This window comes from Maylandia zebra, unplaced genomic scaffold, assembly GCF_041146795.1.
Source record: "Maylandia zebra isolate NMK-2024a unplaced genomic scaffold, Mzebra_GT3a scaffold11, whole genome shotgun sequence".
Lineage (NCBI taxonomy): Eukaryota > Metazoa > Chordata > Actinopteri > Cichliformes > Cichlidae > Maylandia > Maylandia zebra.
In genome coordinates this window covers 4022610-4046749 of record NW_027490041.1, presented here as the reverse complement: position 1 = coordinate 4046749, position 24140 = coordinate 4022610, and the positions used below count along the sequence as shown (strand labels likewise).

Below are 24140 nucleotides of genomic sequence, written 5' to 3'. Positions count from 1 at the left end.
TTTGATGTGTTGAAGTTTTGGTAAAGTTTGAATAAATTCCACTTTATTTATAGGAACATTTCATCTGTGGACTCCTGCTTCCCCTCTCCTTGAGCCAGTTTGTGACGGGAACATGACATAAGAAAAGTAATTTATCCCTTTTTGATTCTGTGTATCTGGCGCTCATCCAGTGAGTTCACACTTGGCAGAAACAGACTGAATTTGTCTGGAGAACTTTGGCTTCAGCCAAGTTAGATAAACACACTGTGTCTCTGTCAAAACAGCAGTGTAGTTGTGGCACCCCTGTGAGGGAATGAGCACATGAATATTATTTTGTGTAAAACACTCATGTAACGGGACATTTTTCATTGCTATATGTATTTATTTTCAGTTTCTTTAAGAGGATAGAAAATCCATGTAACAGGGATTCATTTTATGTTAGAAAGCAGTGAGGGCGGAACTTTGGTGCTTGCTCCGGGGTTTCGGGGAGCAGTAAGTGGAGCCCACCTTCCGCTGCTTCCTCAGACACGTTCTGGAGGAAAGCAGAGACGCATCGTGTCTTCCTTACTCTGCTCTTCACCTGCTTTTACAGGTCGGTACATGGTGCTCGCACCGAAAATGTTGTTTATTGTCACCATGGTTATCCAGGTTAATGTGAATGGGAGAGTTAAGGCGGTCCGCCAAAGTTATTTATATGTAAACACGGGAGAAAACCAGAGGAGTGTCCCGCGCGACCGCACCGCGAGCCCGCTCGTTAGGTGGAGCGCTCGTGAAGCAGAGTCAGTGCGCTCCTATGCTCTGTGCAAACGTGTTGTAATGCTCCAATCAAATCAGTTCTGTGAGATGTGAATGTTAATAGTTCTGTTAAAGTGACTGAGTAGATTAGCTAGTGTAACACAAGCACTCTGAGCAACTCTGTGTAGCTAACAGAGGCATTCATGGGTTGATTAAACAAGCTGTGTTTCATGATGCACTAAATAGTGATTTTGCCAGTAAATTACTGGAGGGAACAAATGTAATGTATTTACCAATGCTGTTATTGAATAGAACTGTTTAGCCAGTAAGACACTGCAGAAGACAATGTGATGTGTTTATTGATATGATAAAAGGATGTAGCTGTTATGGAAAGAAGTGTGAACTTGAGAAACTGAACCAGTTAAAAAGAGTATATTTCACTGATGTTGTGAAATAAGTAAATGTAATTGATGTGAATGAGGAACCAGCTGAACAGTATATTGAAAGCTCATGTTTAGTGTTTTATAGCATTTATTTGTGTGAAATAAATCAGACTCAGACACGTTCTGGAGGAAAGCAGAGACGCATCGTGTCTTCCTTACTCTGCTCTTCACCTGCTTTTACAGGTAACATATTTGTCATCGAGCTCTTCATCCTTGGGACCCGTAACATAGTAACTTCTTCATTGTTATACTTCTATAGTTTTCCCATTTTGTGAGCTGTGGATGTGGAAAGTGTCTCAGTGACACATCCACATGAAAACGGCGTTACCTTCGTTCATTTGCACGTCACATGAACGAGCTGTTTGGACTTTAACGTCACAGCTGATGCTTCGATACTCGAACTCAAGAGTTCAGCTTCCACTCAGAGGTACAAGTACACACAGCAAAGATAAACGTGTACACAAGGTGGAACCCACAAGTGCACAAATCTTGCTACCAGAAAAGCTTCAAATCTCCTTTGAAAGCTGTTTGTGGTCTTGATTGTGGGAGCTTCAGTTGTCTGACTCCAGCTGCCACACAGTGCTCACTGATATCATTTGCAAAAACCCCAGTGTGACAATATTTATCAGTGAAGCAGAAATCAGGAAGTGACGACTTTTCTTTGAACATTTGCTAAGGCTAAGCTGTGCTTTCTACCACAGTTGGGAATTTCCTGGTTTACAACAAATTATTGTGTCAACACCGCATAAGATTTCAAACTACAGGAAAATCACTGGAGTTATAAGAGGCAGACAACGACACACACACCACATGCATGCTGTTGCTATTTATTGTGGATTAACCTGTCAAGGGCAAGAACAAAAGAATTCTGCCTCAAATACAGGAAATCATAGCTTTCCTGTATTTCCTCCATTGTTGGCATGCTGGTTAGTGCTGTTGCTCCACAGTAAGAAGGTCCTGGGCTAAATTATCCATGCATGTAAACGGCTGTGTGTTTCTATCTGATAGACTGGTGAGCTGTCCAGGGTGTACCCTGCCTGGTAACCTATCACTTCAGGGTTATTTCCCAGCCCTGCTGCAACCAGGATAGAGATAGGAGGATGGTAGTTGTTGTAGACCCATTCAGTTTCAATTGAAGGATTAAAATGTTCCAGGAGATCAACTTACTCCATCTGAACATGTTTCAATCGTGTTTTATGAACACAACATGCAGGTTTACTGAATATGAAAAGGTTGTGTTGATTTAACTCAGTTGTTTAAGTTTCTGCCAAAGCAAAACCTTTGTGTGCAACCAGTGTCCACTATTGAATCAAGTAAATCCAACATGTTTTTGTCAGTGCAAAAGGAGTTACGGTGCCTGTATTCCTGCACAATATTGTCCCGGGAGGGAGGAAAACTTTCTGGTGAAGTTTTGGTTGATTTTTGGGTTTTGCTTGACACTAGGTTGATTTTATCAGTGAGGTTTGGATTGTTTTCTTTCTCTAAGAGAGAGAAAGATGGTTTTATGCTTGGACATGTTTGCAATGGGCCCCAGTATTTGTTACTTTATTAGTATTTTATTGGTTGCGTTTGTTTGTGCTTTTGTTACAGTGCACTGAGATAAGAACATCTGAGAGGTGTGATCCACCGGTGGTGATATTTTGGTATTTTGTGAGTTCCCGATTTAACAAATCAGCTCTTCAATCCAGACCTGAGAGGTTGAACTTTAAAGCGCTATAAAATATTCTTACTGGAAACAGTGGCAAAGTGTTTTTCTCCATGATTATAATGGGCTTGGGAGAAATTCACTGATATGGGACATTGATCACATGAGAAGTCCTGAGCCTAAAAGGATTGCAGCGAGTCAATCCAGTCCAAAAACAAGGAGCTGTTTTCCTTTAAAATGACGACGTCATCTTGCTGGTGATGGAGGCTCGAATAGGCTGCGCGTGAGACTCCATTATCAGCAATATGTGGTATGAATGTGTGTGGATGTATGCATGTGACTGGACTGTGATGGACTGACGACTAAAAGTTTAACTGACTTGATACTGAGACAAAAACGGTGCCGACTTTAGGATTAGTGAATGTCCACAACAATTCACCCAGCCTGTAGAAGAAGGGTGGAGGTTTTGTCTTGCTTTGTTTGTGCAGGAGCAGAAGGATGACAGAGACTAAAGGGGGAGGCTGTAGCTTCACATGAGTGTGAGCTGCAGACTGAACCCTTTGGTTGCTAATGTTGAGTCACTGATGTTTGCATTAAGAAAATTGTGTTTTATTAGCTGTGTTTTAATTAAGGTATCACATTATATTGTTGGGAATGTTAAATGCTAAAGTGAAGAAAAGCTTTGATTTCACTCATGACTGAACATGTTATTATTAACCATAGCAGGCCACTGTAAAGAGTCAATTAACTGTTATAGAGGAAAAAAAGGCCAAAAACTCTGTTAATACCTATGAATAACAGGCAATGATAGACTTGTCACATTCAAAATAGAGATATGTAATAACAAACACGGGTCCGTGTCATTTAGGTTCTCCATTGAAATAGTCAATCATTTAGAAAAGTAGAATATATATATATATATATATGTCTCAACGCTGTTTCTCAATAATATTAAAAACCTTAAAACTATTGTTGTGGAAGATAGAAGTCACTGTGACAGCCCTCTGACTGTGGAGGATGTTTGTAATCCTATTTCTGCACTTAAGGCCAACAAATCTCCCGGCACAGATGGTTTAACTGCAGAGTTTTATGAATCATTTTCTAATCTCCTGGCTCCGTTCTTACTGCAGCTTTTCATAGGAAGTGTAGAGAATAACATCCTCCCTCCTACTCTTACTCAGGGTCTCATAACACTTATTCCAAAGCCAAACAAAGACTTACTTCTTATTGATAATTGGAGACCCATCTGTCTGCTCAATGATGACTATGAGATTATGGCTTTAGTACTTGCTAACAGAATGAAAGAGTTCTTGGACACAATTATCGATGAGACACAATCAGGCTTTATGAGAAACAGACACCTTTCTAAGAACATGAGACTGGTTTTAGATCTACTTGATTACTCTGATTTGGTATCTGACTATAGCTTCATTCTCTTCCTGGATTTTTAAAAGGCTTTTGATACAATTGAACATCAATTTATTTTCCACTCTTTGGAAAAATTTGGCATTTTTCTGTAAAGCTATCAAAACCTTGTACACGAATGGCAATAGCTCAATTAAAATGATTAAGACTCCACCCCGAGATTTGACCTGTTATACAAGGAATCAGCACAGCTGATAAGGAGCTCATCATCAGCCAGCTAGCTGATGACACCACACTCTTCTTGAAGAATGCAAATCAAATCCATCCAGCCCTTAGTGTTATTAGTGATTTCTCTGAGGCATGTTAATACTTTTAGCTATTTTATATCCATAAATGTAAGTTTATTAATAAAACACCATATTTCTGCCGTTTTATAAGGATATGAATTGTACATACAATCAATTTCAGACTCAACCAACAAAAAGCCTCTCAGAACAATATTTATATTGTAACAGTTGCTATTGTAATGCAGTGTATCACCACATGGCGGCGCCTCCTGTCTCACGACTGGTGTCACCCCCTTTTTGTTCTTCTTCGCACTCCTCCTGTAATGGATGCTCCCGTGTGTACGCGGACTAGTGTGCTCTTTAGTAATGTGTGGTAGAGGTAGCACTTTTATTTTTGATATTGTAAATAAATGAGTACTTTTTGGAAAGTCAGAAGCTGTTGCTCATTCGCTATCCACCTGCACACCTCCGTGGCTGGCTTCATCTCCACTGCACGTTACAACTGGCGCCCGAACTTTTCCCCCTTGGACTTCAGACGATTTTTGCATCCCGCCGAGGATTCTTCTCTTCTAGCACGTGAACTGTCTCGGAAATCCCCCCAGTTTTGCGGACGCTCGGACGTTTTCTCCAGCCATGGCCGCAGCCTCAGCTCAGGTGGGACCCGACTAATTTCTGGATACCGTGGTGTGCCGCTGCTCCGCTTGGGAGAAAGAAAGAGAGAGAAGCTGACTCCGCGACGCGAATGGACTCCGTGGATTTGTTATTTGTTGTTGGTTTCGTCTTCTAAGGATTAATTCTTCTGTGGAGAGCCTGGACATGAACATTTCTGCTGGCTTTTCATTTCCCTTTCCCTCTGCTGAGACTGACTGTAGCACATGTAAGTGATAGCTTGGCCGACTACAACCGTTGGTGCTGGTCTTCGGCTCAGTATAACAAAACGACTTAAAACTAAACTTGCATTGAGCTCTAGTGTTGCAGACATGCTATTGTAATAACATGGTTCTGATCACTCCAGTCTAATTTCAGTTGTTGGGCGAAATTTTATGTGGTTTTTCTAAATTTAATCTTGAACGCATTTTTCCAGTTTTGTATTTCTAGTCTGACCTAACTGACTCTTTTACTGCTATATCAATAACTGCGCTGTGCCCTGGAGCGGCTTAATTTTTTTGAAATCGCAATGGCACACTGCCCAGACGACTCTGACTCAGACATGGAACATACCTCGTTACCTATGTGCCAGATAGTTGAAAATGTGACTCCTAGCCTTAGCCAACAAGTGGTGGAGTTAAGAACTGAGGTGAATAAGCTTAGTGATTGTTTACGTGACTCACTGATCATACAGCAGAGTTTACTAAGGCAGTGGGACCAACTCACAACGGGGAACTCTCCCCCTCCTGCAGTCCCACAGTCTCCTGTTTTCCCAATGGCCACATCGACACCTCATGTTCATGTGATGGACAAAACTGAACCCACCAACAGTACCAATCCGTTCCTGCCCAGCAACCCATTTCAACCTACAAATCCTTTCCTCCCATCTCACTCACTTGAACTCAGCAGCACTTCCAGAGTGATTGCGGCAGCTTTACATCACGCAAAGCTGGAGCCTCCTGTGTATGCTGGGGATGGAAAAGTGCAACCTGAGGACTGGTTAAATGCATTTGGCACATACAAAGCCCCATTGAACCTAACTGATGGGCAATTGCTAAACGAACTGCCACACTTTCTTGCAAAAGAGCCCGGGAAATGGTTCAAGGCACTGAGCTCCCACATCACATGGGCTCAATTCTGTCAACTGTTTAAGACAGTTTTTCTGCCCTCCGACAACCAAGAACGCATCCTGAGAGGAATTTTGGATCGTGTTCAGGCTCAGGACGAGCCGCTCCCAACCTTTGTCGCCCACATGTTGAGTGAGTTTGACAAACTGAAGAGCCCCCCACCTGAAAAAGACAGAATTGACCTAATTAGTAAACATGCTCTCGAAAAATACAGAGTTGCCCTGTATGGCGCTAATGTCACTTCTGTAATGGACCTGCTGCTACGCGCTCATGAGCTTCACTCAGTGCTTGGACCACAAAGACCACAGCCTGCTTTATGTAGCAAAGACAACTATAAGCCTGAACCTTACTGCTTCAAATGCTCTCAGCCAGGGTTCACTACACGCACCTGCCCAAACTGTAACACCCAACCTCATTTGCCACAACGAGCCTCGAACACCGCTAGGCATGGCCCAGTCCAGCCATTGCCAGCACCTGGCCCCTCTGACCCTGGCCATGAAAAGGTGGAATTAAGCAGCACCACATCCCAGCCACAATACAGGCAGTCGGGAAACTACAGGGGGGGGGGGAGGACATTTCACAGAGGCCAACCTTCTCCCAGTTACTAACGGAGCCTCACACGCCCGATTCACTACAGGGTGGACACAGTCTTGGACACTTGGAAGACAATTTTTCACAAGTCCACTGGAATACCCCACTAAGAACGAAAGTGAACTTCAATGCTTCATCTGTGGATGCTACCCTCGACACGGGTGCTTCCCTCTCGGCTGTACGAGCAGATCTCATTCAAGTAAATGACTCTTACCCTAGAAACACAAGTGAGTGGAATGGTCCTGCAGTTAACCTCGCCAATAATGCTCCCTTTATCCCTGTTGGTGTTATTTGGCTCAATATTGGATTCATGAACAAGAACTTTTACCAGCGTTTTGCCATAATACCAGATTTGTCCTCTCCTTTCATTCTGGGAATGGATTTTATGGCAAGAGCTTCTGTTTCTATTCACATTCCCACTAGAACAGTCTACATTGAGGACATCCCCTGCCCACTCGCAGACAATGAAGAGGACCTTCAAAATGATTACTCACATTCACCTGGAACACTGATGTCTTTGGACTTGGTTCGCTCAGACTTAACAGCCAAACTGTCTGAAGCAAGTCTCTCAGAGAACAACAAGGATGCTTTACTAAATCTGCTCAGCAAGTTTAGCTCCTTGTTTGATGGTCAACTTGGTCGAACGGCTCTCACTGAGCACGCCATAGAGACTGGCAATGCAACACCTGTCAAACTCCCATCCTATCGCACGTCACCTGCTAAGAAACGTGTGATTGAAGAACAAGTGCAACAAATGTTGAAGGACAACATCATTGAACCTTCCACAAGCCCTTGGCCAGCTCCTGTAGTCATTGTAAATAGAGCGGCCACGGAACCAAGGTTTTGTGTGGACTTTCGAGGGCTCAACCAAGTTACCCGAAAAGACTCTTATCCCCTGCCTCGTGTAGATGAGTCTTTGGACTTTCTGGCAAGAGGAAAGTTTGTCTCAACATTGGACTTAGCGCCAGGCTATTGGCAGGTTGCTGTAGCAGAGGACTCGAAGCCTAAAACTGCCTTCATCTCTCACTGCGGTCTCTTCCAGTTTCGGGTGCTGCCCTTTGGGCTCTGCAACGCACCTGCAACTTTTCAGAGACTCATGAACTCTGTGCTTGCTGGCCTCTTTTACAAAACATGCGCAGTCTACCTGGATGACATTGTTATCGCCTCACCTACCTTTGAACAGCACTTAGTGGATCTTGAAGAAGAAGAAGAAGAAGAAAGTGTGTACATTATTGTACTTTATTGAGCCCCGTGGGGAAATTGCTCTCTGCATTTAACCCATTCACTCAGTGAAGCAGTGGGCAGCCATTGGGCGCCCGGGGAGCAGTGTGTAGGGACGGTACCTTGCTCAGGGGTACCTCAGGGTAGCTGTTAAGGGGAATCGAACCCCCGACCTTCCGATCATGGGGCAACCACTCTACCTACTGAGCTATCCCTGCCCAGGAGGTGGTGGGCAGACTCCAGGCTGCTGGCTTGTCATTGAAGCTCAAAAAGTGCCAATTCTGCCTCGATGAATTCACCTTTCTCGGGTACCGCATCACATCATCAGGTGTTAAGCCCGATCCGGACAAAGTAAAGGCGGTTAAGGAGTTTGATACCCCAACCTCAGTGAAACACGTCCGTCAGTTCCTTGGCTTGACTGGCTATTATCGACGCTTCATTCAGAATTATGCCTGCCATGCCGAACCTCTTCACGTCATCACCAGAAAGGACAATGCTTTCCACTGGGACGACAGCTGTCGAAGGGCCATGGACACTTTGAAGGATCATGTCACATCAGCCCCGATCCTGTCATTTCCAGACTTCAACCGTCCCTTTTCCATTCACGCCGATGCATGTGACATTGGTCTTGGGGCAGTGTTGATGCAAAAGGATGACAAGGGTCGTGAGTACGTTGTGGCTTTTGCTAGTCGCTCCCTTCACAAAGCTGAACTCCCCTACTGCACTTCAGAGAAGGAGTGCCTCGCTGTGATATGGGCTCTGGAACACTTCCGCCCATATGTTGAAGGTGTTCATGTTACTATCTTCACTGACCACAACAGTCTCAGGTGGCTCATGTCTCGTCAAAACCCAACGGGCCGACTCGCCCGCTGGTCACTTCGTTTGCAGGACTTTGATTTCACAATAGTGCATAAACCTGGTGCACAGAACAAAGTTCCCGACGCACCCTTTGCCTCTGACCTGTGACGGGCCGACTGATCTTTTACCAGATCATGCTGTTATGGGCAGCCTGGACATTCATACTCTGCCCCCCGTCATTCTGGCTGACCGTTCACAATTGAGACCGCTGCAGTTAGACGATCATGTCACAGGTCCACTCCTCAGAGACATTGAAGCAGACTCTCTGAACAGCTCGGACAATGCCACCTTGTTAGAGTATGTTGTGTATGACTCTCTTTTGTATCACAGACAACCCAAGTCCACATGTGCTTTGCACCCTTTGAAAGAGCTGAATCTGTTTGCCCCTACTTCCATGAGAGGCACCTTGCTGGACTATTACCATGACCACCCCACAGCAGGTCACTTGGGTGTTTCTAAGACATTGGCTAGACTGCGTTTTAGGTTTTTCTGGCCCAAAATGGCAGCTGATGTGAAACGCTATGTGATTTCATGCTCAGTGTGCTAACTCACCAAGCCAAGTCAGAAAAAAGCAGCCTGTCTTATGGTTCCCATTGTCCCCCAGAAACCCTGGGAGTATGTGGGTGTGGATTTTGTTGGGCCACTTCCCCGCACCCCCACTGGTAATGCTTATTTGATCGTGTTTGTTGACTATTTGACTAAATGGGTTGAAGCCAGTGCTGTCAAAGAAGCTACATCTCAGGTAGCAGCTGGTAAATTCGTCACTGACATTTTTGCTAAGCATGGTACACCCACTTACCTCATTTCTGACAGAGGGCTCCTTTTGTGAGTGAGCTTTTTGAACATGTTGTTTCTGCCTTAGGCTCGGTGCACAGACTCACTACGGCATATCACCCTCAGACAAATGCTACTGAACGCGTCAACCGGACTCTGAAAACTGCAATCCGCGCTTATGTAGGTGATAAGCACACACCATGGGACAAGTTTCTCCCTCAGATTTGCTTTGCAACGCACCATTGAGTTAGACACCCCGCTTGACCTTATCACTCAGCCTTCTACAGCAGGTGTTGATGAACTGGGTGTGCCTTACCCTGAGACTCTGAGAGCCTCCCTGCAGGAAGCTCACGACCACGCCAAAGCAGCTTTGGACTATAGCCATGACTGACAAAAACATTACTATGACTTGAGACATCGACATGCCACGTTTCGTGTTGGTGACCTTGTGAGAGTTAAGATGCACCCCAGGTCAGACGCTCAGTCTAACTTTACTGCTAAACTTGCACCACTGTTTCAGGGACCATTGTGTGTATCTCAGAGACTCAGTGATGTTAATTACAGGCTCACTTGGGTGGATGCAGGTGTGGAGCTGGCTGGAGCGGCATCTAATAACCAACTCGCAAAACAAAATAAAAACAACACAACAAACAGATATTATGATACAGACTTATAATCTGTACCGATGTTTTTTCTAAATTCTATTCACGATCTGAATCCTGGGTTGTGTGAAATCCCAGAAATCAACCTTAGACAAAGTGAATCTGTGAACTAAGGTGTAGGTCTGTTAGGTTAATTGTGCTGATCCTCGGGTTGGGGGATTTGTGTTTGTACTGGAGCGCAAAATTCAAACCAATGGAAGATGGACAACAAAAGTTCAAAGCCATCAGGTGCTCAGGTTAGAAAAAAGAGAAAAGATGCAGGTAAGCAGACGTGTGATTGGATAATGGCAGCTCATCCTGAACCAATCAGACTAAACTCCAAACAATACATTATGTTACAGATTTTAATATTAATTAGTCATTGTTACTTGTTGATTTGTCCTTTTCTCATTGTGTGACGAATTATGACGACTGTTTGGTAGCTGTTATTGTCTCTCTCTCTCTCTTCATGTGTGTTTCTCTGGTGAAACAATAGTTTTGTGTTAATGTTAGGGCTGCACGATTTTGCATAAAATGAGAATCACGATGTTTTGGCTTAGAATTGAGATCATGATTCTCTCATAACAATAAATAAACATAAAACAACAAATGTCTCATGTTTTGTTGTTGCAGCAAAATGTTGTCCTGCTTGAAATTCCGTCTCCACCGTTGCTCGACGCTGCGTGTACAGAGCAGGTAGTGCAACAATAGAAAAATAGTTGCGGGACGGCACTGTGTAGCGTTTGTCTAGGGTGTTGATCGTTTTCCTAAATCCCTCGTTTTGCACAGTGTTGATGGAGCCATATCTTTGGTCAGGTGATAAGTGATAGCCTCCGTGATGTCTTTGTGCCTGCGGGAGTTCGACGTGTATAGGGAAGCGCTGTATAAGGTTCCCGTTATTGATGTTTGGGTGGTTGACCGGGACGGATTTTCTCCTGTCACTTTCTCGTCATCCCTGACGTGCTCTCCGTTGTTTTTTCCCTGCTAATTTTAGCATCACACGGCACAGCTTCTGTATCACGTGGTATAAGGCTCCGCCCTTGTCATTTGTTGAGCAGGAAGAGTGAGCGCTTGTTTTCATGCAGAGTACGTCCCGGATCAAAATGTGAAGGTTTACAAATCACCACTTCTTTAGTGAATATCATTTCAGTCTCAGACAATCTCGTTTCTCTTACAGAGGTTGAATGCACCTTCTGCGGATGGCGGTACCACACAGTGTGCGTGGACTTCCCCTGCACAGAAGGCAACTACAAATGCTGTGAATGCTAAATAAACAGAAACAAATGATCCCTGTTGTCTTTGCTTGATGATTGGTTTGAGTCTTGACAATCCACATTGCTGGCGTTGCATCTTTCAATGCCAGCAATGGCAGGTATCAGTGCTCAAAGCTTTTGTGTTTGTTTCCAACAAGTTGCCCACCTCGGGAAACAAAAATGTGTTCTTTTACTTGTCAGATGAACATATGAGACACTTTGACTCTTCAGTGCAGTGTGGAGCCTAACAAAGATCTGTTTTGTGTCCCAGCTGATCAGCAGGAGGAGGAGAGTCTGACGGAGCAGCAGAGGAACATTTTCAGCTACTTGGACTCAGCTCAGCCACTACAGAGGAAACAATGAGCTCAACACAGAAGGTGACAGACAGAGCAGGACCATATGACCAAAGATATTTATCACCATATACATTTGAACATTTGCCATAACGATGTAGCTGACGATAGAATTGACACCAGACAAAATACTTTACAGCTGCACAACTTTATTAAAAAGCCATCAATGTATTTTCACTGAAACAAGCAGCTGTTGTTTATGTGCATTAAAGTTATATAAAAATGTAACAGTGCAAATGCAAATTCCTCGCTGACAGTTTAACCAAAAGGCGTTTCCAGTGGAAACTGGCCGACACATCCTGAGCATAACCATGTATAATAGCCACTAAACTTCAGAAGAGGTTATACAGTCGTGGCCAAAAGGTTTGAGAATTGCATAAATATTGGAACCTGGAGAAGTTGCTGCTTAAGTTTTTATAATAGCATTTTGCCTGCACTCCAGAATGTTATGAGGAGTGATCAGATGAACTGCATCGTCCTTCTTTGCCATGAAAACGAACTTAATCCCCAAAAAGCCTTACCACTGCATTTCATTGCTGTCATCAAAGGACCTGCTGAGACCATTTCAGTGATCGTCTTCTTAACTCAGGTGAGAATGTTGGCGAGCACGAGGCTGGAGATCATCATGGCTGTATCCCGATTCAGATTCTGCAGCTTTAAAGTCCTCAAGGGCCGCGTACTCAAAGACCGCTAAGGCCGAAGTGCGAGGCTCGTAGGCTCGTGAAATGGGACGTCTAGCGTCTGTCGTGCTGCCCAGGTTGCCTAGCAACCATGATACTAACAGCTGGAAACGTTTCATACAGCTTTGTTTGACAGAAATGAAGGAGAACATATTTAGTTCATTTGTTTCTACATGAGCTCTGTGTGATTTGATGAGTATCTGAGGCTGAGACCACAGGACTGTGAAACATGATTGTTGGGCTTCATTTCTGTGCTGAACAGTCGTTTAAGATTAGCTGTAAATAACAATTAGCTGATGTTGTTCATGAGACTAAAGTCATCTCACTGTGGTAATGTAAATATAATATGGCCAATATTATAGTTATCATATTAATCACTTCACTCACAGACAAGTATCTGTGACAGTGTGTATACAGATGTATCATATATAAGAGACAAATATTGTTCTTTTAATATGTTGCTACTAAATGTGGCTCAATGCTTACATATATGTGTAAAAAGCAAATGTAGGAGCTGTGATAACTGTGTCTGATAGAATGAAGAGTCGACTGATATATGAAATATTCCTTTATTGGGTGAGAAAATCAGACCATGTCATAACTGCTGTAAGTCACACAGAATAGATATCAGAGCCTTAAACAGGCTGACTTCTGCTAAATGGGTCAAACTGGGCAGAAAGTCTACAAACACATAACATCCTTATAGAATATGATGTAACACTATAGATCAACTTAGCTCAGAATATATAAAGCATATAAACAGTTACAGCAATATGATGCAACAAACACAGCAGCTACTGATCCAAAATACTCAAAGCTTCATAGAACTGAAACCAACATTTATTTTAGCTCCATTCTGCTGCTGATACAGACTTTAGGTTTCTGAACATTAAACTTGTTGCTGCCTTTCATAGTGTGTAACTTGAAGGCCCTGAGTACTCTGAGTACTTTCTCCCACACTGGAAACACTGGGATGATCACATTATTTGAACATTACCTAATAAGACTGATTCAGCACAGACAGTTATGTTAAACTTTCCTAGCAGTCCTTCACAAACAGGGAACAGTCTGTCTATTCTCTCCATCTGTCAGCTGCTGCTGGCTCTTCCTCCTCTTCCTCACACACTGCTGAGTTTGTCCTGGTGGATCATCAGGGCTGCAAAGCCTCACAGATGATGTGCAGCAGTGGCTCCCTCAGTCTGTCCTCACTCTGGACACTTGCAGTCGTCACACATGGAAATCAAATGTGTGATAAGCTGCAGGATTCAAACACAAGTGTAACTTATAAACACATGTTCATACTTTTATTCCACAATCAGAGAGAAAGAAACAGAGAGAGAGTGCAGGACAGACAGGTGACAGTCTCAGGTGTACACACTGCTACACAACAGCACCAGAGAAGCAGGATTTAGTGTTTGTGTTATTACGAGTGTAAACAAGAAGAGTTCCAGATGGTGCAGTGGACACATGTGTGACTGCTGTGATTAAAGCATCTTTCTTTCAGCTTAACGAGTGAACCGTCAGCTCGTTCAAACACACGTTAAAGTGCGTTTGGCTCGACACCACCGAACAGAGGCAGCAATATAACACAGCTAACATTAACAGTGCAGTGGATCCTGCTTGTGCCGTGATGTTCAGGACTAGGGATGGGTACCGGTGTCCGGTGCCATCTGACATAAACGGTAGTAACCAGACCGAAAAGCAGCGCACATTTCGGTGCTTTATTTCAATGCTTTTTTTTCCTGAGCTGTGATACACTTCTAGCCAATCATTTTACGTTTCCGAGGATAGTAGGCGGGGCCAGGTACGTACGTTCTTTTATGCAGAGCTACAGATTAAAAATGCCCAAGGCGAAGCGGTCAAAAGTCTGGCTGTACTTCACAGCAAAAGATGCAAACTCAGCAGCCTGCAACAAGTGCTTTAAGATGATAATGTCAAAGGAGGTAACTCCTCAAATCCGATGAAACACCTGGCGACGCATAGCGTTTTTTTTCCCCCAAAAACCAAGAAATGCGCTGTATTTGATAGCTTGCTGCAAGACCTCACACCGAGCGCATCTACTGCGGTGTGGTGCCTGTTATCGGACCCGGAGTTAGCAACATACCTAAAAACACGAAGAGGAGAGTCCTGGCTCCTAGCCCTGCCAGTGTAGCAGAAATGATGACGGATGATGATGGCAGCAGCAGCAGCCGTTCTTCTCTGCGTGAGTAGCTTAATGTTGTTAGTGTGTAATTTACGTTGAGTAGGCTAACCACGTTATTAAATTAATGCATGTAAGGTGAACTAGCAAACATCATCATAGCTACATGCAGCTGTCTTCTTGTTTGATGGCAGATACTCCCTTCACCCTGGCCAAAAAGGCTAAAATGACCAAAGAAAAAGAGGGAAACAGCTGAACATGAGAGGTTTTTGGACAAAGTTTGTGTTTTTTCCATCGATTAAGCACTGCTTCCAGCCAAGAGTGATACCATATATGCCCTATAGCTGCAGAAAAGGCTAACATTATCTTTTTACAAAAACCAAATCAAATCAAATCACTTTCATTGTCACATCACATGTGCAGGTACATTGGTACAGCACATGTGAGTGAAATTCTTGTGTGCGAGCTTCACAAGCAACAGAGTTGTGCAAAATACAATAATGTAAACAAGCAAAATACAAGAATGGCTACATCTGAAACTAATAAATATATATACAATATATAATAGTATATGCATTTCTGGATGTGTATAGTAAATATTTTCCTACGTGTGTGTGTGTGTGTAGACATATTTTACAAATTAAATAGAGTAAACAATAAATAAAATATATAAAATATACAGAGTTGAGACATGTGCAAAACAGTGGCATTACTGTACAGTATGGAGTGCATAATGTTAAAGTTCCAGTAGTGAAGCTGAGGTGTCTATGATGTGTTCAGCAGTCTGATGGCCTGGTGAACCAGCTGAACATGAGAGGTTTTTGGACCAATTTTGTGTTCTCCATTCTTTAAGCACCGGTTTGAGCACCGTTCAAGCACCGGCACCGTTTCAAAAGTACCGATTTGGCACCGGTATCGGATAAAACCTAAACGATACCCATCCCTATTCAGGACTGCAAACCGAGCAGCATCACTGACTTTCAGCTTATTGTGTTTGTGGATATATGACTGACTTTAATTATCCACAAAATCATCACATTCTCTGTCAGATTAAGGTCGACTATTGAACGGCGTATATTTTAAAGGCTTTAAAACCAAGTTAACGCTGAAAGTACAAACATCACTAATGTCACATAACTCTGCCGACAAGGCATAGCTATGGCTATGAACGCATCGCTATGGCTATAGACGAACCAAGATGGCGCCGCGTATGGATGCCTGGTGCTTCAGTGCGTTACTTTTGTTTTGTTTTTGTGCATTTCTTCTGTGTCTGGGCACTCCTCTGGATACTCTTACACCAGAGAAGAGCTCCTTAACTACAGGACCACAACACCTGTGGATTTATTTCCAATATTTGTCGCATCTGCGGCAGATTTACTGCAGACTCTGACCAGGAAAGCGAGACGCCGAAAGAGAGGAAAGCGAGCCGGCGCACTCGTGCGTTTGAGGAGACGCGGACTGCGAACGGCTCTTCCTGGGATCTTCCTTTCTAATGTACGCTCACTCGGGAATAAGGTCGACGAACTTGCCCTGATGAGAAGCATGAATAGAGACCTTGCCTCCTCCTGTGTCTTATGTTTTACGGAGACGTGGCTCTGTGAGGACATCCCAGACAGCGCGCTAAAGCTGGAGGGCTTCCATCTTCTGCGAGCGGACCGGCAGGCCGCTCTATCCGGTAAGTCCAAAGGTGGAGGGGTCTGCTTCTATATCAATAGTGGCTGGTGCACAGATGTGACAGTGATTGCTCAGCACTGCTCTTCCTCTCTGGAATACCTTTTTATTCACTGCAAACCGTTTTATTCTCCGCGGGAGTTTGCTTCATTCATCCTGGCCGCTGTTTACATCCCGCCAGACGCGGATGCGCAGGCAGCTCAGGGCGCACTCGCAGAGCAGATTCTCCACATGGAGCGGACATTCCCGGACTCTCTCATCATTGCTCTTGGGGACTTTAACAAAGCCAATCTGAGCCATGAGCTTCCGAAATACAAGCAGTATATTAAATGCCCGACCAGAGAGGAGAGGACATTAGACCACTGTTACAGCACGATCAGCGGGGCCTATCGCGCGGTGCCCTGCGCTTCACTCGGACTTTCTGACCACGTCATGATCCACCTGATCCCCGCGTACAGACAGAGGCTGAAGCTCTCCAAACCTGTCGTGAGGACTAAAAAACTGTGGAGCAACGAGGCTGTGGAGGAGCTTCGCACATGTTTGGAGACCACAGACTGGGACACAATGAAGGCTGCTTCTAACAGCTTGGATGAGTTTACGGACACTGTCACCTCCTATATCCACTTCTGTGAGGACAGCATTGTGCCATCACGCACCAGGGTGAGTTATAACAATGACAAACCCTGGTTTACTCCTAAACTCAAAAAGCTGTGGCTGGAAAAGAGAAAGGCGTTCAGAAGCGGAGACAGGGACTGCTACAGAGAGGCCAAGTACAGGTTCACTAAAGAAGTGGACATTGCTAAACATCAGCACTCTGAGAAGATGCAGCAGCAGATCTCAGAGAATGACTCGGCCTCTGTGTGGAAAGGTTTTAGGAATATCACAAACTACAAGCCTAAAACCCCCCACTCCACTGATGACTTGCTCTTAGCCAACACCCTCAACGACTTCTGCCGTTTTGACGAGCAATCAGGCAGCCTTCACACCTCCAACGGCCCCAACAATAGAGGCACTTTGGACACTCATTCCCCCACCTCTCCCCCCTCCATAGAGCCATCACCACCTTCTAACTGTTCACCCACAACACCCCCCTCCTCACCCCACACAAAAGAGGATTTCACACCACCTCCTCCCACCACAACTCTTCATATTCATGAAGCAGATGTGAGGAAGCAGTTTAAGAGTCTGAATGCTCGGAAAGCTCCCGGCCCAGACGGTGTGTCTCCTGCCACCCTCAGACACTGTGCAAACGAGCTGGCCCCAGTGTTCTCTGGCATTTTCAACTCTTCACTGCAGGCATGTCATGTGCCTGCCTGCTTCAAGTCCTCTACCATAATCCCTGTCCCCAAGAAACCTAGGATCACTGGACTAAATGACTACAGACCCGTGGCTCTGACATCTGTGGTCATGAAGTCATTTGAGCGCCTAGTTCTCTCCCATCTCAAGACCCTCACGGCCCCCCTCCTGGATCCCCTACAGTTTGCATATAGAGCCAACAGGTCTGTAGACGACGCCATCAACATGGCCCTACACTTCATCCTGCAGCATCTGGACTCCCCAGGAACCTACGCCAGGATCCTGTTTGTGGACTTCAGTTCTGCCTTCAACACCATCCTTCCAGACCATCTCCGAGGCAAGCTTTACCAGATGAATGTGCCTGATCCCATCTGCCGGTGGATCACTGACTTCCTGACGGACAGGAAGCAGCATGTGAGGCTGGGAAAGAATGTCTCAGACTCCCGGACCATCAGCACGGGCTCCCCTCAGGGCTGTGTTCTTTCTCCTCTGCTCTTCTCTCTGTACACCAACTGCTGCACCTCCACCCACCAGTCTGTCAAGCTAATCAAGTTCGCAGATGACACCACTGTTATTGGACTCATCTCGGACGGGGATGAGTCTGCCTACAGGAGGGAGGTTGAACGTCTGGTGTCCTGGTGCAGCCACAACAACCTGGTGCTGAATGCCCAGAAGACAGTGGAGATTTTTGTGGACTTCAGGAAGCACACAGCCCCACTCCCACCCCATCATCCTGTCTGACACCCCCATCACCTCTGTGGACTCATTCCGCTTCCTGGGTACCACCATCACCCAGGACCTGAAGTGGGAGCCCACCATCACCTACGTCATCAAGAAAGCCCAGCAGAGGATGTACTTCCTGAGGCAGCTGAAGAAATTCAACCTGCCAACACGGACGATGATGCAGTTCTACACTGCAATCATCGAGTCCATCCTCACCTCCTCCATCACCGTGTGGTACGCTGGAGCCACTATCAGGGACAAACAGAGACTGCAGCGTGTTGTGCGCTCTGCTGAGAAGGTGATTGGCTGCAGACTCCCATCCCTGCAGGACCTGTACACCTCCAGGACATTGCGGCGTGCAGCTCGGATCTCAGCTGACCCTTCTCACCCTGGACACAGTCTGTTTGACCTGCTCCCCTCAGGCAGGAGGCTCCGGTCCATTCGCACCAGAACCTCTCGCCATAAGAACAGTTTCTTCCCCTCTGCTGTTGGACACATGAACAATAACCATATGACTGTCCCCGCCACTATCACATGACCCTACGCTGTGTCACTGCATCATTCCATGTTTGGCACTGATCACCACCTGCACTAATGTATATATCTTTCTACGTAGCACTCTTAATTCTTATTCTCATGTATATATCTCATGCACATATCTTTCTACGTAGCACTTTTAATTCTTATTCTTATTTTTATATCTTTATGACACTATGTTTGCACTGAAGCACCGCAGCAATTTCCTAATGTTGTAAACCTGCTCAACATTTGGCAATAAACCCCTTTCTGATTCTGATTCTGAAATGCTCTTTGTGTATCACTTCTTCATTATGAAAGATGTCATTAATGCACTAGTAATGTCTCATCTGGAGTATTGTTCAATCATTTGGTCAGCAGCTAATAAGAAAGATCTTAACACACTTCAGTTAGTCCAGCATAAGGCGTCCAGATTAGTGTGAAGATGTTCATACTATACTAATATTGATAAAATGCATAATAACCTTTCTTGGCTTCCTGTACAGGCTAAAATATTCTATCGCTTACTTGTAGTTCTAAAGAAAGCAATTCTGTTAAACACACCACATTTATTCTGCTCAGCTGCAGTATCCAGATGAAATACATCATCATATTACACAGTTTTCAACAAGCTGCAATTTAGTAAATGCTCGAGTTAAAAGTAACGTTTTGTAAAACTGTTACATTTAGAGCAACTTTTAAGTGGAATAAGTTGCCTTAAAAAATTAGAGAATTATTCAAAACTTCAATGAACGCTTAAAAGCCGATTTACAGAGCTTTTAGTTGTTGTAAATATTGTAAGACATGATTTGTTTTTGAAATTTGTGTAATGTGCCTCAATGTTATTGATATTCATCATCAACATCATCAACTTTATTTATAAAGCACTTTAAAACAACCACAGCTGACACAAAGTGCTGTACATTGGAACTGTAAAATAAAATTACATGAGATATAAATAAAACACAAATAAAAGAAGAGTGAATTCATTAAATAACTACTTCAATTAAAAAAGAAACTAAGTCTCACTGAGGTTAAAAGCCAAGGAATAAAAGTGGGTTTTAAGACGTGATTTAAAAGTGGACAGTGAAAGGGCCTCTCTAACGTGCATGGGCAAATCATTCCATAACTTTGGAGACACAATAGAGAAGGCCCCGCCCCCTCTGAGCTTCCTCCTGGATCTCGGTACCTCCAGGAGCAGCTGGTCAGCTGACCTGAGAGACCGACAGGGTATGTGGGGATGAAGAAGCTCAGAGAGGTAAGGCGGGGCAAGACTGTGTAGGCATTTAAAAACAAACATAAGAATTTTAAAATTAACTCTAAAAGACACAGGCAGCCAGTGCAGAGAGGCCAGCACGGGGGTTATATGCTCTCTTTTTCGAGTTCCTGTTAGGAGTCGTGCAGCCGCATTTTGAACCAGCTGCAGACGTGAGAGCAATGACTGACTGACCCCCACATAAAGTGAGTTACAGTAGTCCAGGCGGGAAGAAATAAAAGCATGGATCACTGTTTCAAGGTGCTGCCTCGAAAGAAAAGATTTTACTCTTGCCAGTCGCCTTAAATGATAAAAACTGGACTTCACCACTGCTCTAATTTGACTGTCCAACTTAAAACCAAGGTCAGTAACCACAGATTTAAAATAGACTTCCAGGGATCCTAAAACAACAGGGGAGGACTCACAGGGACCACTGGGTCCAAACACCAACAGCTCTGTTTTCTTTTCATTAAAATTTAAAAAGTTTAGAGCCAACCAAGCTTTAATGTCATCTAGACACAAGTCAAGAGAGGTTTTATGGAGATGCCATCCTTGTGTTTTAGTGGCAAATAAAGTTGGCAGTCATCGGCATAACAATGAAATGAGATCCCATGCCTTCTAAGGATAGAACCCAGAGGCAATAGATACAGTGAAAAGAGCAGTGGCCCTAAAATTGAGCCCTGTGGGACGCCGCATGACAGAGGAGCAGAAGACGATTCGTAACCGAGAAGGCTGACAGAGAAATATTATTATTATTATTAATATTGATTGCTTATATTTGAACAATTGTGAAACCTCACTGTGGATGTAAGAGTGAAATTATGTGGATATCTTGAATCCACTTCATTGTGTAATATTTTATGTGAGTATTTGACGGAAGACGAGCAACATCTGTTGTGGAAGCTAACGGGGTTCCTTTAGAATAAACAAACATAGGATTTATTATCACTGAATAATTCTGTATAAATCTATACAAATTATAGAAATATGTAATAGGAAACAACAAAATAATCTAAATTATAAAATAGTGTGTGTGTGTGTGTGTGTGTGTGTGTGTGTGTGTGTGTGTGTGTGTGTGTGTGTGTGTGTGTGTGCATGATTTTAGTGTTTGAACAGTCATGAATTATCTTTAACAGCGGGTTGGATGTAATGTGTTAGAACTATCAGCAGGTGGGGATAAGAGACCTTTAAGGTGTTTGGTGCCATGCTCCACCTTCAGGTTTAAAACTATTGTTAATGGAGTTTGAAGGTTGAGTTTGTTCCACGACTGCATTTCACTCACTGCCTCTGTTTGTATCTCTGTCACTGCAGGACCAACATGGAGCCAGAAGTCAGTGCTCTCAGGAGGCCGACAAACCTCACAGAAGAAAGGGAGAGAAAAAACACACCTGTGACGAGTGTGGGAAGGGTTTTACTGTGAGGGCTTCACTAAAACGGCATCAGGTCATCCACACTGGAGAGAGACCGTTCAGCTGTGACTTGTGTGGGAAGGGTTTTACTGTGAGGGCTTCACTAAAACAGCATCAGGTCATCCACACTGGAGAGAGACCGTTCAGCTGTGACTTGTGTGGAAAGTCTTTTTCCTTGAAGGGTTCCCTAAAAGAACACCAACTCATCCACAGTGGAGTTAAAGCGTACAGCTGTGATCAGTGTGGCAGAGCTTTTACTCAAAGTAGCCACTTACAGAAGCATCTAGTTACCCACTCTGGAATTAAGCCATACAGCTGTGACTTGTGTGGGAAGGGTTTTACTCTGAAAGCTTCACTAAAACAGCATCAGGTCATCCACACTGGAGAGAGACCGTTCAGCTGTGACTTGTGTGGAAAGTCTTTTTCCTTGAAGGGTTCCCTAAAAAAACACCAACTCATCCACAGTGGAGTTAAAGCGTACAGCTGTGATCAGTGTGGCAGAGCTTTTACTCACAGTAGCCACTTACAGAAGCATCTAGTTACCCACTCTGGAATTAAGGCATACAGCTGTGACATCTGTGGAAAAACTTTCAGCCAAAGAGGGCACCGAAATGAACACCTACGCATTCACACCAGACATGATGTGTACTGCTGTGAACAGTGTGGCAAATACTTTACAACAGACGCACAGTTACAACGACACATGTTTACCCACACTGAGGAGAGACCTTATCGATGTGACCTGTGTGAGAAGACTTTTAAATCTCCACATCACCTGAGAGAACACCAACAGATCCACACCAGAAAGAGACTCTACAAGTGCAGCTACTGTGAGGTATGTATTTATATTGTTATCTTGTCATTTTAGCCTGACTGTTTGGAACAACTCTGCTCATTAAACTGTGTTAGCATGTTAGCAATTCTACTGCATGGAAAAGCAGCTCTGAGTGATTATTCAGATTTTCCTTTCAGTTATGATTTTAGTATTACTGTAGTATTATGGTGGTAGTATTGTAGTTATTGCAGCCCAGTAAACTGAGTGTGTTAACTGAAACAGTCAAATGTAGTTGGACGTCTGCAGAGATGCTCTTTATTTCAGGCGACGTTCAGGATACAAATGTTGAAGGACTGACTTACACTGTCTTTGTGTCTTTTTTTAGAAGCAGAGCCACACAGATGGATCCAGTTCTCAACCCTGTCATCACTGTGGTGGTGGGAAAGACTTTCATTGTGACCTCTGTGGAAAAACTTTCAGTCAGCAAAAGACCCTTAAAGTACATCAACGTAGACACACTGGAGACAAACTGAAATACTGCAAAGAATGTGGGAGAAGCTTCACCACACCAAGTGATTTAAAACAACATGAACTGATTCACAGTGGGGTTAAAAAGCACCTCTGTGATCAGTGTGGGTCATCCTTCACCACTGAAGGTCAGCTTAAAACACACAAACGAGTCCACACAGGAGAGAAACCACACAAGTGCAGACACTGTGAGAGAAGCTTCTCACATTCAAGTACTCGTAACAGGCATGAACGTGCACACATGGAAGGAAACTACAGCTGTGACCAGTGTGACAAGAGCTTCAGGAATCTCAGTTCATACTCTGCACACAAACGATCCCACGTTACTAATAAACTGTTTCACTGTTACCAATGTGCCCAAACATTCACCTCATTGTCTGCTCTGTGCAAACATCAGCGCGATCACTCAGGGCTGAAATCACTCCCATCACTGGATCACAGTGAATCTGAAGACACAGAAAGATCCTCTGGTTTCTGTGTCAGACTCAAAAAGCTTGAGATCAGGCTCCACAGAGTTCAGATAGAATCATTTAAACTTGTGTTGAACTGAACTGGTTGCTGGGCTGAACTTCTACATAATACAGATCTACATGGGATCTTCTTTTCTGTTTTTTACTGAGTCAGTTTTGTCCTTTTTTCTCTGTCCCGGTTTTGCTCGTCTGTAAATGATTGAAACTCAGTCAAATAGTTCATTGTTCTCCAGCAAAACGTTTTGGAAACTCATGTTTAACCTTTAAAACTCTGACATGTTTTAGCACACAAGGCTTCATCGGGGAGTTCACTCATGATTGGACCATGAGAACAAAGGTTTTTAGTTCTTTCAAAGAGAGTCTTGGAGATGTTTGATGTTTCTGTTTTTCTGAAACCACCTGAAAGAAAAACTATTTTTCTTGCTTTATGTAGTGTGGAAGTTTTTAATGTTTCTTCATCTGTGATGTTCTTGAATGTGTTCACGTGAAGATGGTACAAATAAACTGTCCTTTCAGCTTTAGCTCCTAATTTATTCATTATTTATGGATCTCTTGATTAACACATGGAGGGCTCGGGATCTGATGGTGTCGTCTCCCTAATTTGCCCACTCAGTAAATCTCACTCATGGCCAAGAAATTGAAATAAACCTTGTTTCCCTGCTGGATAGTGATCCACTGTAACTCTGCTCCTCCTTCCTGTTTAGGATTTCTGTGGCTGAAGTAAAATTCCCTCCATCCATCACTTATCCCAGCTAAC

General features: G+C 43.9%; 1 long non-coding RNA gene across 1 annotated transcript; it reads left to right on the top strand.

Annotated features, from left to right (window-relative positions):
• The first annotated feature begins 680 nt into the window (after positions 1-680).
• LOC143415972 (uncharacterized) lies at positions 681-22478 on the top strand. The gene is made up of 3 exons (XR_013096399.1): positions 681-1340; positions 11839-11944; positions 21513-22478. It is a non-coding gene; the product is annotated as an uncharacterized LOC143415972 (long non-coding RNA).
• Positions 22479-24140: the final 1662 nt, after the last annotated feature.